Genomic DNA, 19,600 nt, shown 5'->3' on the forward strand with positions numbered 1-19,600 from the left:
ATGACATAATGCAAAACATAGAACGACAGGGAAGGTGGGTTCCGGCGGACCCACCTCTCCCACCTCAGCTGGCGAGTGCACCTGGCACTAGTGCCGAGTCCGGACCCTCCTCCGGTGGCTTTGTGCCACCTGCGGGTGGAAGCGCTGCAGGGGACGGGGCTCGCCCCCCCTCTGCAAGTGTGGCCGGAGGAGATCCACCACTCACCCTCCGTAGTGTCTGGACTGTGGTGCGTAGGGAGATTCGGGACTCTGTACTCGAGCCCCTACGCCAGCTCGAGGCACGGGTGGCGCAACTAACGGGCTTGCCCGTTGCCCCACCTACACAGCCCCCAGCACAGCCCCGTCCTGGGCAGTGAAGGAACAGTGGCAACTGCCTATGGGTGGGGATATCAGTTCCACTGTTGCCATCTGTGGGCTCATGGGCTCTGGACATCCCAACCTCCGTCCCCGTCATTTGTGTAACCCCCCCACACGTGTCATACACCGCCCCTGTATGTGTCTTGTTTGTCTTGTCTGTTAACCTACCCAACCTACCTCCCCAGCTGTACCGACTACCTTCACCTGACATACCACTCTCACCTGAAAAAAAAAAAAAAAAGGGCACTCTGTACCCACAAAAAAATTACGCCCCATACATAGCTGCCCATTCCGCACACATGTCTACTGGACATGGAACCCATCAATTCCAATTGGCTGTACAACAGGTATTATTGTTGTCCTGACACCTCTCTCAGGGTGGAAGGTTTCAAATGTCACACCAACTTACATACATATGCACAGCTGTTGCTGCTGAGGAAATGGGCAGCTATGGGCCTTACCTACATCCCTCCTGCACATCCCAAGCTTGTTTCCCTACTGTCTTACCCTCTTTGTGACCCCTTTTTCACCACTTTCCTGTCTCCCCGTTTTCTTTTCTTTCAAAGAAAATAGCTGGTGTGCAAGAGTACGCACGTTTAGGTGGTTGAAATCGGGTGTGCGCTTGTGTGCGGGGAGCTAACCGCCAGTGCGCGTGAGCTCGCCAAACCAGCGCTAACCCGGTTACAACTGCTTAAAAGTGCCTTAGTCACTTTGATTGACAGGTCCTGTACTCAGTTCAAAAGAAAAATAAAATCCCACTGTGAGTCCCGAACCCAGGACCTTGGCAACTATAGTCTGCATGACTTACCACTAAGCCATGACTCTTACATAGAAACACTGTGCTAAAGTAAATATATCATTTAACAGTAGGAATGAATGTAAAGGGAATATAGATGTGTAGTACACAAAGCATGACATTTAGAATCACAAACAAAACTGGTGGATTTCCATAATAGTAGTGCGTGAACAGAAACAGCCATGCTAGTTGGAAGCTAGTAGGTAATAATGTCACCATAGCACCTTGCAAGACACACACATACTCACAGCAGGATAAGCACTGCCCATACCCCACAACCTCTTACAGGAACACATCCGGACCAAGTAATAAAATATGTGGAGCAAAGGCCCAAAACCAGGGACACATTACAAATGAAGTTACAACAAATGCAGACAGTTCAGAAAGTAACAGGGTCTACACCTTGTGGGATGTTTGGAAGGGTATGCAGTCTGGAACTTGAATGTTTGTCACCATATCCTGACTTGAGCCCAGAATGACCTGCCAGATAAAGGTGTGCATGAGATAATGACCAAATTATGAGGCAGACATGTGGACAGCCTGCAAATATCTGTACACATGACGGGTCCAACACCACCATATTTGAATAGTTAAGACCCTAGACATAGCAACAGTGAATGTCTTACAGGGATGCCCCACAGACCCCATGTGAAATGTACAAACAGTAGGCAGAAAGGTGTAACACATGCAATGGCAACTATGGGGTCCAGAAAGTATTCACCACTCGCATGGCAGAAAAGGTGTAGTAATACCTATGCTCATGCTAACCCACAGTCACAACTGCAGCATACCAGACATATTAATGGGTGCACCCTACTGATATGTACCATTCCATGAGGCACATAACTGGTGAACCTGAAAGCCTCTGGGGCCTGCTCAGCAGCATACCCACATATGCTAATAGATGTCAAGGCCCACACCATGGCCAGACCACACTGCATGCTGTAACACCCTAGCAGATATAGCAAGCATTCCAGGGTGTGAATGTACATGGGAAATAGGAAAGCTACAGCAGCACACAACAGTCAAGACACCTAGCAGGCACACCAGTACTGACAGTGAAGGGCAACTATTGAAGACGTAGCAACAGAGTGCAAGCAAAGGTGAAAGGAAAGCACACACACACACACATGCACACATCAACAATAGTAGTAGTTGTTAGTGTACATACACAGTCAGTACAGGAAACTGGAGAAATGAATGGAGGAATGTTAACCCACAACCCACCGGTAAAATTAGAGATACCAACCTTTACACTCACAGAATGTTGTCCACAGCATAACAGCATGGTCCCTGCCATTAACATCTGAAAGGGCTACGCCTATTTCACACACCCTTTTATAGCACAGTTCTGAAATCACAGTGAGAACTGCAATCAGTACACAACAGGCTGCATGCAATTAGCAAATGCTGGCTAACAATTGGTGCAGAGGCCATCACATGGGCATATGCAGATACCTACAAAAGTATGCTGTATTCCATGTCCACGCATGCAATAATTACATTGCACCAGGAGAGAGACAGAGAGACAGAGAGAGAGAGAGAGAGAGAGAGAGAGGGAGAACCACACCCAGAACTAGACTGCAACTAAGCAGACAGACAGCAATCCCCAGCAACAGCTACCTGGAAGCTGCAACAGTGAATCGGAGCAGCAGGACAGAGAGACAGACATTCGCAGACACAGCTGTGACAAACACAGGTACTGTAAAGTAATACTATCAAGGTGTACATACTGTGAACCCTCCATATGTGTTATTGGGCTGTATCCATATGTATATGAAGATGTGTAATGGGCAGGGGATATACAGCACCTATCAGTGAAGGCTGTACATACAGTTGTATGTGTGAGCATCTATGTGCACATATATATGTCGTCTGATTGTAGGTTGTACTGCCATGTACTAATTACATTACAGAGCTATGTATGTTTAGCAGTATGTTAGTGTGTGTATACAGTAAGGTAGACATATATGCTGACATACCTGTCCAACATATGGCTATGTAGTTATGTCAACATATGTATGTGTAGATATCTTATATGTATATATATACATATGATATCCATATATGTATACATACATAGAGAGAGAGAGATGTAGGACCACATAGACAGATGCTGATAGAATATTGTAGCGACATATCTATGTAATGCACACATGCAGAGATAGAAATATGTAGATACATATACATAGACAGACTGATCTGACCACCTACAGGTATGATTGTATATGCTGACCTGCAACACAGCCTGCCCCCCGTCACCCACACCCCCTCTGTGCCCCCCCCACATCTACAGCAGAATATGTACATCAATATATATATATGTGCAAATGTATACACACATATGTACATGTATATAGAAATAGACATATAGACATATCTTAATACATAGATATATGTATAGAGAGAGAGAGAGAGATGTATACAGAGCTGGAGTGAGGCACATGTGTACAGATGTATTGCAACTGGTGCCTGGTGACAAAGGCACGGAGTGAACACCAGTGTCACATCCGGAGTATCATACCACAGTCCAGATCACCTACACAGGTAACCACCATATAAATGAGTGTCCGCCCACCACTGCATGTGTCAGGGGTGGTCAGGGTCAGACATGTGTACAATAGTGGCCCCAATGATAGTCACAGTGGCACACTATCCCTGGAACAGCTGCACATGGTATGTGTCCGCACACATGGTCAGTCAGGCATGGACATGTAGGTCGGTGTACCCCCCACAGCACGTAATGTATGCCATGGTATGGACCTCACACGACAGCAACAGATATGTAGAAGGACACAGTGACATGTACAACACGGTGACAATGCACCCAAACACAGTACCATTGCACAGTGACTGTCAACACCATAGAGTACACATATGCCGCCCACGTACAGGTTACCACCCCCAGATGCACATATGGAGGTCACATCCATGACAGATGTCCAACAGGCATTGTACCACCGGCCACCATCCACAACCTACCTGTCTGCTGTGTGTCGTCTGTGCCACTGCAATTTAGTGCACATGTGTAGGTACGGGTTCAGACTCACAGACAGGACACACCCTGCAACAAACCACACAGTGTTACGATGCAAGACTCCCCATGTGTACATGTCACACATACCCCTGCTGCATGTCACTCAGATAGGGAATATGCCATATGTGTCACCCTGTATAACTGTGTGACGGCAGCAGGTACCATCACACCACATGTGTCACAATTGTCAGGTTAGCAGAACAGTACGCTGCTGTAGACACGGGGGCATTAGCATATTGCATAGTATTGTATTACAATGTCATGTATTGTGTTGTATTGTATTGGTATGGTGAGGTGCCTCCTGCATGGAGTGGAACCACTGGTGCTGTGCTCCAGTGTACAGGTACATACCCTGTAGTCCAGGTAGTGTAACATAACACCTCTATATGTGTGTTTAGCGCCTGTCAGAGGGTATGTAGCATGCAACTGGGGATACCAGCAGGTCCCGTCCATGTCGTGTAGTCTGCTCACCTGTGGGTGTCTCTCACCTGGATAACTGTGATGACCTTGAGGTTAGGGTCAGCAGGGATACCCATGCCTTAATACAGGGGGAGGGTGGGGTGACACCTGCACTGATCCTGTCCGCCACAATGTGGTCTAGCTGTGGTGTAGGTGAAATATGTGTAGTGTACTACCCATGGGCATAGAGGATGGTTCCTGACCAGGTCGCTAATTAGGTCAGGTAGGCCTCCTGGTCATCTGCAGTATCACGCTTGACGTCCCACTCTACATTGCCCATGTGGTCAGTGTGATGGGAAATAGATCCTTACCAGTGCTGCTCAGACATACCCTCCCTTCAGAGACTGATGCTCTGTCTCGTAGTAGCTTACATCAAGTGTGATACAATCAGTATATGGCTGGGGTTCGCCGGACAGGATGCTGTCCCTTTGTGGACAGTGTCCTGGACATATATGGGAATGCATGAGCCATGCGGTCTTGGAGATGTCTGTAGAAAGCAATTGTGTAGGGGTCAGCATTGTGTGATGTCTCTGACACTGGCCCAGTGGGCTGTAAGGATACCATATCAGTGTTACAAAGTGTAACGTCTGTATCTGTAATGTTGTGCACTGTAGCCATCTGTGCTGGTGGTGGAGGTGGGATATGTATATCCAGGGCAAGCAGGGTGTTGTCAGCCCACAGTAGTCGCCGATGTACGCCATACAGTACCTAGACACAAACACACAGAGTGAGGAGGTGCACCTCACCTGAATTGGTGTTCTGACTGCTGGTGTCCAGTAGTATGTCGTACGTAGCCTGGCAGGTACTGTACAACAGTTGCTGGCCGAGCACTGATACCTGGCCATCTACATGTGTATCCACCAATAGACAGACAGCTGCCACATATGTGTGATATGTGTTATTATGACAGTCAAGTAGCATGTGTATTATGTGTGCCAAGGTCTGCCAACATAGATTGCTGATACCATGTTATCTTTATTCCCAGGTACATGGCCCACCCGAGACATGCAACCTACTCCGTGGCTGAGGATGAGGAGATACACCAGAGCCTGGTGCGGGACTATGCAACACTCTTTTCCCACACCAGCCAGAATCAGCAGGTGAGGGCTGCACTGTGGCAGGACCTTGTCCAGCGGGTAAATGATATAGGCATGCATAATAGGACATATGAGCAGGTACGACATCACTGCAGTGATTTGATTAGACATGTCCGCCAGCGTGCACCAGATATCCACAGGCAACAGGTCGCCACAGGTGGTGGGGTGGCTACACATCCCCCACTCACCAGACTGGAGGGACTGCTCCTGAGTGTAGTGGCTCCAGTCCACCTGCAACAACAACAGCAGCAGACATGCATCATGATGGAGGCTGGAGCCGCACAGCAGCAGGACACCGAACGTGCAGGTAATATGTCACATGTGTAGTTGACTGTTGTGTACACTGGTAGTTAATGCATGTGTGTGGTGTGTCCTTTGTTTGTAGCTGCAACCATAGTATATAATGTGCAAGTGTGATATCCGCAATATTAGCTGCAGACCTTTGAAAGGCGACTGTGGTACTCCTGACCTGTATCATACTCAGTAATATTGGCACAGTTGTGCCCACTAACATTAGTTTCCTCCTGTCTGCAGGACCCTCCGGTATCACTGCATTGCAGCCTATCCATGCTGGTGAGTGTCTATTTACTTTACCTGTTAAGATGTTGGTAGTAATAGTACCTTTTGGCACACTTAGTGGTGCCCCTTGTATGCATGTAGGTGTGTCTGTGTGTCAATATCACGCATACTGAGTACTGTTCAATTGTGTGAAACTGTGTGCACGTGCATGTGTGCAAGTGTGCAAGTGTGCATGTGTGCATGTGTGCATGTGTGCATGTGTGCACCTGTGCATGTGTGCATGTGTGCATGTGTGCATGTGCATGTGTGCATGCATGTGCATGTGTGCATGTGTGCACCTGTGCATGTGTGCATGTGTGCATGTGTGCATGTGTGCATGTGTGCACCTGTGCATGTGTGCATGTGTGCATGTGTGCATGTGTGCACGTGTGCACCTGTGCATGTGTGCATGTGTGCATGTGTGCATCGCTGGCAGTGTGAAGACATTGTAAACTGTGTTTCCTGTTTACTTCCCACAGGTTCTGTTGCTGCTCTGGTGTTATCTAGCAGGGAAACTGAGTCAGGTGCCGTGGGTACTGCTACTGATGACATTGGTGTAGTGGCACAGGACGGTATGCCAGGGTCCGCCATTGGTCAGCCAATTGACAGTACACAGCTGTCGACACCATCCATGCGCACAGTAATCCTGCCAATACACCCCTTGTCACCACTGTCCCTAGGTGATGGACAGCATACAGTGGGCATCGACCAGGGTAGTGTGGTACCTGCGGCACATGCTTCCCCACACAGCAGCCATGGGCATGGCCCAGACATGGTACCACACAGACAGTTGTCCAGGGGTTCTCTTGGGAGCATCCATGGGCGTACTGCCCCTGGCAGACGTGCCCACAGAGGACTTACAACCTCAGCTATGTTCCGAACTGTCATGCAGGCACAGTCACGTATGGAACGGTACACCAGACAGGGTCTGAGGGAGCTGACAGCATGTCGCACAGCCATGACCGACGGTATGCGTGACATTGCAGCCGCCATCCGTGATTTCACCGACGTCGTAGACAGACGTTGTGGGGACATATTACACCGTCTCCACAACTACATGTCCATGAGCCAGGGTGATGGTGGGCGGTTGCGTCGTCGACGTGGCCGTATGCCAGCAACAGCAGCAGCTGGCAGTCAGCGTGGACGACAACAGGGCCGCGGCCACCCCCGTAGTGCCAGCAGCAGCCCCAGCAATGCTGGGTCTGTGCTGTCATCAGACCGCCCAGGAGACCACGTGCCGGTGGCTCTGGCCAGGGCCGACAGGGCTCTGTGTCCAGTCAGCGAACACCTGCTTCTGATGACAGTACCCAGTCTGGGTTGGTACCGGATACGGTCCGTAGCACCCCTGCAAGGCACAGGTACCGTGTCCGTGCCCAGAGACACTGATCTGTATGACCTGGCAGGTACAGTCTGTGGCTGTCCACAGACACCAGTATATGACAGCCATGAGGTGGAACTGTGTGCATCCATACACACATGCAAAATAACAACACCTAGGGCTACCGCATACACGCACACACTGCATCAACACTGCCCCACCTTCTACTGCTGTCCCTCACCAACACACATACACATACATGTCAATTGGTGGTATGGGTGGCTGACCCAGGCATACCAAGTTCACACCCTGTGCATATGATGAAACTGTGCCACCACCTGCAGTCTGTAACAACTGTGCAGGTACAGGTTAACATGTTACTGATGCACAGGGTGACCACATAGATGTGTAGTAATAGTATCATGTTTTGAACAGTACTGTGTGCTGATTTAATTGTGGGTATATCACAGCATGCCTGATGCAGTATTTGTGTGATTGTCATGTCCTGTTGTCTACACCCATGGTAAGTACCATAGTGTATCATCTGCACATGTTGGCATACTAGTGGTAATGATGTCAACAGCAGCCTACATACATAGGTAGCACAGGGGATGGGTAATGAATGTAGTAATACACAATGATGGACATGTAAATTGCAAGTGGCATGTTGGCCACACTAGACTCTGCAATGCAGATGTGTGAGGACGTTGATATGTGTGCATAACTACACAAGTGGTACAGGACACATAGGTGCACACTAGCACTGCATGCAGACACCTCCTACCATGCTAGACAGCCCCAACACACATAACGAACTGTCACGGGAGGGAGAGTCCCCATACATGTCAGGGATACTGTGGTGGCAAGCCAGGAGCATACATCCTACTAAGTATGGCACCACTGAGAGAAGGATCGGTGTCTGTTATTTGACATGTGTATTACTGCAGGTATGGGCACATGGGTTTATATCCAGTTATTGTACATCCTGACAGTACATGCATGTTCCGTACACTTGTGTGCACTGAGACTGGACCCTGACCATCTGACCAGTGTTTTTCCATGTACATGTGCATAGCGCCTGCATATGTGCAGTGTTACCTTATGGAACTGGTACAGCTTGTTTGTTGTACAATGGACTACATGGAGCACTGTTCACTGTACCTTTGTTTGCATGCATGTTTGCTTGCAATTACCCTGGAATACCGATCACACCTGCAATGCATAGTTATAGGGCTTCTGTGGACTCCTAGTGCCATCTGTGTAGCCTACTGTATGTATGGCCATGTCCCACTTGAGAGGTTGCCACTGTTTGACCTGTTCACATGTACATTGACTGTGACACAGTGCATATGACCTGCCTGACGTGTCCACGTGAGCAGTCATATATGCTACTGCTAAGTAGTCACAGGCACTACACCTTCACACATCCATCTCCTGTTGAACTACCTGCTTTGCTAGGGACAGCCTGCACCTGTCACCCCTGGCCTATCGGATATTGGCAAAGCCTCTTGCTACCCCCATAGTGCCTATGTTAGGCAGGGCTCACATGACAAACCCACCTTCATAGGTATCACAAGGGATAAGACACTAAGAGCAATGCTACACAACGCCAGATGTCTAATCCTCCAGATGCATGCACCCAAAACACTCCTTTGCAGGGGAAACATCGATATGTGTGCAGTAACAGATGCCTGGTTCAGGGCTACTGGGAGCACACCAGCACTACCGGGTGTAACCTGGTTGATTCCTTTGCTACAGTCACCAAGGCCATTGCCGAGGGGAAGGTGGTTCACACAGCCTACCTGGGCCTTGCAAACCGCAACAATACCCCACTTGGGCATTCTAGGCAAGCTCACCAGCTTGAATATGAGCCCCTATGTCACTAGATGGATTGCACAGTGGCTCAAGAACAGAACCCACATGGTTAGCATTGCTGGAGCCATGCCAGACCCCATAACAGTTCCAGGATGTGTCCCAGAATGCTCAGTCCTGTGACCCTCTTGTTAGGTACATATTTATTGGAGGTACAGGCCAACACGGATGAACTGTGGCTGTCCAAATATGCAGATGACTGCAAACTGGACACCATAATCGACTACCCAGCTGACACAGGCATCTTCCAAAGGGGCATCATAGCAACAGACAACTTGTGCCAGGGCCATGGCCGTCTGCTGAACAGTGTGTAGAAGGGGAATGTGCATCCTGTAGTCTGTTCACCTAGTTACCAAAAGGGACATTGTCCCCACACACACTAACCCCCCTCAGCCAAAAACACACACTTGCCAATTGCAGGATTCAAACCCCTATCTGACTGTTATGACACGTGAGACAGGCATTAGCTGAGCACGCTATTTGCATTACTGGGGTTTTCTTCCCCTGCTATACTTATAGAGTGCTGACATCATCAGTATTTAGAAAGGGTATGGGCATCCTGTAGTGTCCTATCCTATTTGCCAAAGGGACACGTCCCTCACACACTAAACCCCCTCAGACAGACACATACACTTGCCATTCACAGGAATCAAACCCCTACTTAGTTATGTTATGACACTTGAGACGGACGCATTAGCAGAGAGCGCTATTCACATTACTGGGAGTTTTTTTTTCTCATGCTCTACTTATAGGGTGCTGACATCAGCAGTGTGTAGCAAAGGGGGGGGCATCCTGTAGTCTGTTCACCCAGTTTCCAAAAGGGACTTTTCCCTCACACACTACCCCCCCACACAAACACACACACTTGCCATTCACAGGAATCAAACCCCGACCTAGTTATGTTATAACACTTGAGACGGACGCATTAGCAGAGCGCGCTATTCGCATTACTGGGAGTTTTCCTTTCTCATGCTCTACTTATAGGGTGCTGACATCAGCAGTGTTTAGCAAAGGGAGGGCATCCTGTAGTCTGTTCACCCAGTTGCTAAAAGGGACTTTTACCTCACACACTAACCCCCTCACACAAACACACACACTTGCCATTCACAGGAATCAACCCCCTACCTAGTTATGTTATGACACTTGAGACGGACGCATTAGCAGAGCACGCTATTCGCATTACTGGGAGTTTTCCTTTCTCATGCTCTACTTATAGGGTGCTGACATCAGCAGTGTTTAGCAAAGGGGAGGGGCATCCTGTAGTCTGTTCACCCAGTTTCCAAAAGGGACTTTTCCCTCACACACTAACCCCCCTCACACAAACACACACACTTGCCATTCACAGGAATCAAACCCCTACCTAGTTATGTCATGACACTTGAGACGGACGCATTAGCGGAGCGCGCTATTCGCATTACTGGGAGTTTTCCTTTCTCATGCTCTACTTATAGGGTGCTGACATCAGCAGTGTTTAGCAAAGGGGAGGGGCATCCTGTAGTCTGTTCACCCAGTTTCCAAAAGGGACTTTTCGCTCACACACTAACCCCCCCACTCACAAACACACACACTTGCCATTAACAGGAATCAAACCCCTACCTAGTTATGTTATGACACTTGAGACGGACGCATTAGCAGAGCGCGCTATTTGCATTAGTGGGAGTTTTCTTTTCTCATGCTCTACTTATAGGGTGCTGACATCAGAAGTGTTTAGAAAGGGAATGTGCATCCTGAGTGTCTTTTCCTATTTGCCAAAAGGGACATTTCCCTCACACAAACTTACACACACGCCAACCTCACACACACACACATACGCGCACACACACACACTGAGCACTTGCAGGATTTGAACCCCTATCTAACTATGTCATGGCACTTGAGACGGACGCATTAGCGGAGCGCACTATTCAGATTACTGGGGAGTTTCATTTCTCCTGCTGTACTTCTAGGGTGCTGACATCATCTGTGTTTGGAAAGGGGAATGTGCATCCTGTGGGGAAGCAGACACCAAGCACACTATGGCTAAGCTGTCATTCCCTAGGGCAAACAGCCTATTGTTGACCTCTACACCATTATGTTTAATTGTCAAATGCACATTATTTGTTGCTGATAGACTGTTTGCATATCTTTATTGCCATAGCATTCCCTGTTGGTATGAACAACCTCTGCAACTGTGGAAACTGTTTGCATATGGGAGGGATCCACTATATCACGTATGTCTCTGTAGTCATTTAACTGTGTGCACTGGGCAGACTGCTGTAATGTGGTTGGTCCCTGGCATAACACATAACAATACCAGATATGTGTGTCCCACTGCTAAACCAAGATTTGGACTAAGTGTGTGAGCATGCCCAGTTCAGCCTTCCCATGGCATGTTGTCGAAGTGTGTGAGCATGCCCAGTGTGATTATTCCATATGTTGGACTCTGCAGCCCACCACATTTGTGGATGTGTGTGAACTTCACAAACTATCACCCGTTCTTAGTTGTGGGTTGTGTGTCATGTTGTGTAGTTACTGTACAACTGCTTTGTGTGTGAACACAACAGGATTATACTGTGCCTGCAGTGTTTGCATGGGATACTTTGCATGCAGTCGTCAACATCCTTTCACACTGACCTAACACTGTAGTACTGTATAGTGTACTGGCAGTACTTTGACTGTGGTGGACAGTAACCTGGGCTTTACTGCTATCACTGCTTTACATTCTGATCGTGGGCACAACAGCCTGGTTGGGGCCAGTTGTGTACATCTGACCATGTTGCATTCTGTTCAGATATGCACTACTTACACCAGACTTGCCCAACATTGTTAGTGTATCCCACAACATAGGTGTACAATTGCAAACACTAGCATTGTGCCCTAGTCCATGGCTAATGCAAGTTGGAGAGTGTGTTTATCCTTCAACACACATTGTAAGTGGAGTTTGCCATGACCAATGTAATGGTTGGTATACTGTGATTCTGTCTACCTGTGACATGACAGTGATACCCAGGATAAACCTACCATCTCCCGTCCACCCATCAGGATTCCTATTGAGGAAGATTGATAAGTGACTCTATGGGTAGCCTGTGCTGAGGGTTCACTCATGGGTGGGGGTGGCTTCTGTGTTATGGATCACACAGTGCAGCCTGTCCTATGTAAGTCAGTGCTGGGGTTCAGGTCTGTCATGTGCATAGCTCACTGCCATTCAGATTGTACTATGTGCAGCATTTTTATTGATGCCAGCAACACATGCAGAACATGGCGTGTGTGTAGGCTGATTGATACTCCTGATGTGGTACTGTTGGGGACTTTACAGTTGATGGAGGTGTCTGCTGAGGTACATCCCACAGGGGCTATTGTAGTCGATTGTACCACTGATGCAGGAGGACTGCAGAGCCACAATGACCTCCCCTTATGTAGATCTGACATCCTTCATGATTAGGTGGGTATATGGTATGTTTCTGTAAACACTACAGCACATGTTTGTCCAGTGCAGGATATCTATCACCCTGTGTCCCCAGGTCTCTCATTACATGTTAACTACATAATGGGTTAACACCTATGTGGTAATTGGTGGGCACTTACTGTATATCCACGGGGTTGACTATACACATTTCTGCACTTAGCTTGCTGACATAGCTATGGCACCAGTTGTCTGTTTGTATGTGGCCCTTTTGTGGGATGCATGTGTCAGCTGGTGGATCATATGTGGTGAGCGGTTTGTAGTCCTCTGCAAACATGTTAGGACACAGTCCTTCCATGTTTGCCTGTACCTATGGGACATATATACCAGACGAGGGGATACCAGGTCCAAGCCTTGTGGGATGCCAGTTATATCTGGTTTGTAGTCTGACATGGCTGAAGCATGTCTGACCATGTCTGTTCTGTCCTTGGTCTGGTTTGCAACCCCTCTACTGACATGTGGGTTTATATTTACACTGGTGAGCCTATCTATACTGAACATGTAGGGTATTGTATAGACGCCTTTGCAAGGTCCAGATCCACTGTGTGGAGCACATTGCCCTCATCAATGACCTTAATGACTGTTTCAATTGGGTCCAACATGGTTAGGGGCAGGATCTGCACTTGAGAAGGCCACACTGTGTTGGGTCCGGTGTCAGTAGGTCCCCGACATCCATATTTCTGTGGTACATGCTGCTCCTTTCCATAGCTGTGCAATCTGGGCTTCTCAGGATTCTGGGGTAGTACTGTTCAATATCCACTCAGGCAACACCTTTGTTGAGAAGGACCACTGTTGCTGTACACTGCTCTTTGGGTACATATTCTGTGGTACGGCTGGCATTGAGCAGTAGTGTGGTGTGGCATTCCATTCATCTTAGACTCCATGTTGCACATCGCCCAGGTCACCATCTCATACCATTGCTGTTGTGTGTTTTGCTTTGGAGATGTTGTCTGTTACCTCAGCATCTGCTATGTCAGGGGGCCAGCTGTCTGCTGGGATACATATTCTGCATACATGGGGTGTGGGGGTTTGCACTGCACCTGTCGGGATGTATGTTGGCAATATGTGTGTGTGTTTGTGGTGTTTGTGTGATTCAGTCCATATCTGTGAATTCACAAGATGGCTCCTACCATCAGTTGTGTAAGCCTTGGGATTATCCTTCATGTCCTGTACAATTTGTATCTACATAGGTTCATAGGTTCATACTAGGCTATCCACCCTGGGCATTTGTTAGGCTAGCCAGAGTGTGTGTGGCTTTTGAGACCCCTTGCTATCTGGATATTATGGCCATGTATTGTTTGCTTAGCTGTGCCTCTGTCTGGACATCACACAGTGAAGACCCCCACTGTAACTCTACAATCATCCATCCACTTGGCAAGATTCCTGTTGAACAGTGTCAGTGAGGGGCTCTGCCTAACATGGGGTGGGAGTCTGGTCCAGGGTGTGTGGAGCCTCTGGATTATGTATCTGTCCCACCAGCACATCCTATTTCATTATGTGTTGGGGTTGACATCTCTCACTCTCGCAGCTCCAATGGATATGTGTTGTCTGGGGTGGAGCAGGTCCATTACTCCTGTGTTGGGCATGGCCTCCTACAACAGGCATGCAATGCCTCTGTGTGGGCAGTCTGCGACTGTAGTCAGCTGGGGTGTCTACAGCCTAGCAGCATATGACATATATGTATGACACTTTATCCTCTTGGTGAGGTACCTTTGCAGTCTTCCTAACTGCTGCAGGTGTCAGGTAAGGTAGATCCCACATGTGGCATTGTACTGGATTATGGGTGTGATTGGGATAAAGTATAGGGGCACAGTGGCCTCTGTTGCCATAGATGTGACTCCTTTCCTAATACAGTGTCACATGTAGACAGTCTTCCTAGCCACATTGGCAATGTGGGTGTCACATAACATGTTACTGTTCACTTGTGTCCCTTGGTCCCTGGTTACTCCTTCCATACATAATGGTTTACCACCTTTGTGGTATTTCGTGGTACCTTGTCTGGTATTTGGTGGGACATTCATACTGTCCAGTGTCTTCTGGACGGTTGGGGGGGGGGTTATTGTGTGAGAGTGCGGTCTGTAGCATACTACAGACTGCACAGCAGTCTTGCCTACAGTTAGTTGCACGTGGGTGAACTCCACTGCCTTGTGCATTGTCAGTTACCTGGACGTCTGGGTGTCTGTGCTGCCTATGGTTACTCACCTCCTTTTATGTAGTGTTCCAGGTTTTGGGGCCATGACACATGGTACATGGTATAACCTGGTAGTGCTGGTGTGCTGTCAGGAGCCTTGCAGCAGGTTTCTGTCACTGCACAGACATCGATGTTCTCTATTCTGGGGATGGCCTAGGAGCATGCATATTGGGGTGTACACATCTGGCATCGGTCATCATTTCTCTTATGTTTCTTCCCACTTATGTTTTCTCGGGTGGCGGGTCAGTCTGTTCAGCCTTGCCTACAAAAGGCTGTGTGGAGGTGGCCAAGGCCTTATCCACTATTCAGACGCCCAGGGTAACGGGTGCAGGCCATCCCAAGGGCAGCTGCATGGATTGTCAAGCATGACATCCCAACCTGACAGACATTGGATCCCCTTGGACTGACACCAGTAAATGTGCTACTTGCTATGACTGATCATTCCATGTTTCTACTGTGGCATTATTCTTGGTAAGGGTAGGTTGCTGCAAACGGTGAGTGTCATACCAGCCTGGACTACATAATCGGATAGCTCATCTGTGTCTCTTTACATGTAGGCTAGGGCAGTACACCTCGGGTCATTCACACCAGCATGGACTATGACTGCATCATATTTCTGTTTGCTTTGGAGTGACCTTCATATTTCTGTTATGTGGCATATTGTGGCGGCCTACAGGCAGCTTACTGTACCCTTTCCTTTGTTCAGTCTGCTGTGTGGGACAGCAGTGTGTCTGACTATGGAGTCACCTATTACAACTGTATCAGGCATGTTGTTTCTCCTTCTGGCCTGTGACTGTTTGGCACACCAGCTTTGTGTGCTATGTGTTGCATGTGCTATGTTTGGAGGCTGTTTCATTGGGTGTCTGCTTTATTGGCCTCTGTTGGTGTGCTGTGTGTGTGATTTCTGCCTCCGGAATGTATTTCTGTGTTTATGTGTTTGGTTTGCAGTTGTGGTAGGTCTATGTGGGTATGTGTTTGTGGTGTGTGTGGTTACCTTCTCCTACTGACTTGTTGTGGGTGTACTGAGTTGGGGAGCTCTGCCTCCGGTTTGGATGGATGGTTGCATCTCTCACATATATTTGTATTTCTTGGGTGGAGTTGGTGGTTGTCTGTGTACTTGGGGCAGGTGTAACATTGGCTCAGGGTTCACAGATTCCACTTGTTGTGCCTGGCCTTACTGGATTGCATGTGTGGACAGATTATATTGCCATACTACTGATCAGTAATTACGTCATTGTTCATGCTTGCTCTATCATGTAGTAGCTTCCTCTTTCTCTTGCATGTTTTGGTTATGGCTGGTGTCCACCATGCCAGATTTAGGCACTGTGTCTTGTTTTAATTTGGGACTGCATAATCCAAGCATTCCTGGCGGTGTTCATGGAGTGGCTGTCTTGCAGGTTCTGAGGCGTGGCCCATATTTTGCACCTGCACAGGAACTTTCATGGCTTCCACATCATTTTGGAGGTGTGCACATAATGCTTAGCACATGTTTTCCACTGTGTTTCCCGGACAGGGACTGTGGTCAGGATTTGTATATCCAGTGTGATTACTATATGGTCTGGTGTTACCAGTGTGCAATACACTTCTCATCTTGACATCCCGTACCCATGTTGCTGATTATCACATCCAGTATGCTTGCCCCTCTTGTGGGTGTGCTACGTTGTTCCTGGGCCTTTTGGTTTGTGGATTTAATGACCTTTTGTCCTACACTGTTGCAGCTGGTATAATGCTCCCAGTCTATGTGTCTGGGTATTTGCAGTCACCAAATATAATGTGGTTTGGAGGACTTGATATATTCATGTATTCCAGCATGGGCGCAATGCAGTTCCTGGTGTTGGGCCAGTACTCTGTGGCAGGCTATACACTGGTGGGCGGTTTTAGCCACTGTTACTTGTGCATGGCTAGTCCATGCTGCTTTTCTGGTGGTACCAACATGGGGGTGTGGTTATCCTTGTCATTCTTGATGGTCGCCTCCTTTTGTAGCTTGTTCCAAGTGTTGAGGATGTACAGCACAGTCTGAGGTGTAACCTGGTGGTGTTAGGGTGCTGTTGTGAGCCTTGCCTCAGTATTCTGTTACAGCACAGTTATCAACATTCTCCATACTGGGTGGGCTTAGTCTGCATGCATCTTGCTGTTTGACCTTATCCCTTATCTGATTCTTATCCCTTCTGGTACCTATGGAGATAGGTTTGTGTTTTGCGCCTTCCTATTCAGGGCACACTGTGCATGACAACAGCCTTTGCCAGTATCCATACGGCCTGCACTGATAGGTGCATGCCAGTCCTGGCAGGTGGTGCATCATGTCATGCTCAGCATGTCATCCCAGACTGGCACACAGTTCGTCCCCTTTGCCTACCTGCATTACTCCGGTAATTGTTGCACTTCATCATCTCGTTGTCCTGTTGTGGCATGCTGCTTGTTGAGGGTAGGATGTTAGGCGGGGTCCTCAGGTGTGCATATGGTACTTGGTGTTACATTACTTGACACACAGCATTCATGCCTCAGGTGGTGCTGCAGGGCTGCCTCTGTCGGATGCACATATTACACTTCCCTGTACATGTTTGTGAACAGGTTGTGTCACATTAGGCATCCCTGTTACTATATGGTGAGTCGGAGGGGTATCATTCCCAAGGTTCCTACTGAGCCAATGTATGTGCTATCGTTGCCTCTTTGCCAAAGCCAGGGCATACTGGGCACGCCTCCTTCTGCCTACTGGGGCAGGCTCAGGTTGTTCCTCCTCCGAGTCACGCTGTGCCTGTGGTGGCCTTGGCGATGGTGGGGGGCTGTTTGGCCCAGCCCTATGGTGATCCTGCTGCAGCTGTTTTCGCATGATCATATTATGTAGCATAGCACATACCATGACAATTTGGGTACATGTAGTTGGTGTGTACTGCAAGGCTCCACCAGATGTGTCCAGACACCGGGACCGTGACTTGAGCAGCCCGAACACACGCTCTATTACATTACGTGTTTGTGCGTGTGCCTCATTATGGCGTTCCTGTTCAGGTGTGTGTGCATTTCTGATGGGTGTCATCAGCCACGGCTCCAGTGCATATCCTGCATCCCCCACTAGGTGTCTGTGTGGGATGTCCCCATTGGCAAATGTCTGGTACAGCTGCGTCAGATGCCAGATGTGGGAATCATGGTAGCTCCCAGGACAGCCGGCACACACATTCATTATTATGCCCTGGGCATCACACACGACCTGGCAGTTGATGGAGGGGAAGCCCTTGTGGTTTATGTAGGCCCTACCCCGCTCTCCTGCTGGTGCTTTGATGCGTATGTGCGTGCAGTCTATGGCACCCAGTACCTCAGGGTATTCCGCTATTTGCTGGAAGAGACGGATGTTGCTGGCCAATACCTCACGGGCATTGGGGAAGTATACATGATCACCGACATGTGCTGACATGGCATCCAGGAACTGGTGCAGTACCCTGGAAGCTGATGCCTGTGATATCCCCATCATATCGCCAGTTGGTCTCTGGAAGGTACCTGTTGCTAGTATTCTTAGGCCAACACATACCTTGGTTTCCACTGGGATGGGTTCCCTCTGTTGGTTCTGTGTGTGAGGCGTGGCCTGCACAGCTCCACTATTTGCTGCAGGAGGTCTCTGTCCACTCTATAGCGCTCTACTATCTCCAGCTCATGTAACCCGTGGTAGGTGACCCTGAGCCTGTACACTCTTCTCCGTCTCCTCACTGCGGGTTGCCTGGCACCATCTGCATTGTCACCACCCTCAGCAAGTCGCCTATGTCTCATTATGACAGCTATGGCAGCCCCTAACATTTCTGCTCTGAGTTCAGCTTTTTCAGTTTTCACTTCTGATAACTTAACTCCTGTCTTGCAGTGTCTCTTGAGAGAAACATTCTGCACTGCTGTTTGCAGAGTTTTAAGTGCTGGGCTGGCCTAGTATTCTGCCTGTGTAATTGCCTGCATCTAATTGTTTTCACCTGCTAGCTCCAGCAGTATTCCCTGCTAACTTCCTAGTACATCTGTTGTTTCCTTTTTCCTTTCTGTTTCCTCAGGGTGGGGCCGTGTGCAAACCAGCAGAAACACGCTCACAGTGGCTTACACGCACGCACACTTACACAGTTCAAGATCTGCTTATTCAGTTTTAAACGCGTGCACGCCAGCAAACGGTGTTAAACAGCTCCCAACACGCTCCCACATGCTTAGTCTGCCTTACACGCCGCGACACTGCCTTACACGCCAAGCACACCGCCTTACTTACTCGCGCTTCACGGCGCGCACATACGCCCAACAAGAAACTTTGGTGTAGGCAACAGTGTACACCTTCCGTTTCTTGGCTTTCTCATGTTTACTTGGGGGCACCTCCTCCCTTGATGTCTCTCTGACATCTGTCATGTAACTCTACCTTCCAATGACTTCTATCCCTTTCTACCATTCCCCCCTGTGATGTCACCTATCTCCTACTCTGTTCCTCCCCCTTCTGTAACTCTTACACTACTCAGA

This window comes from Protopterus annectens, chromosome 1.part1 (assembly GCF_019279795.1).
Source record: "Protopterus annectens isolate FY-2018-M chromosome 1.part1, PAN1.0, whole genome shotgun sequence".
In the NCBI taxonomy this organism is placed as follows: Eukaryota; Metazoa; Chordata; order Ceratodontiformes; family Protopteridae; genus Protopterus; species Protopterus annectens.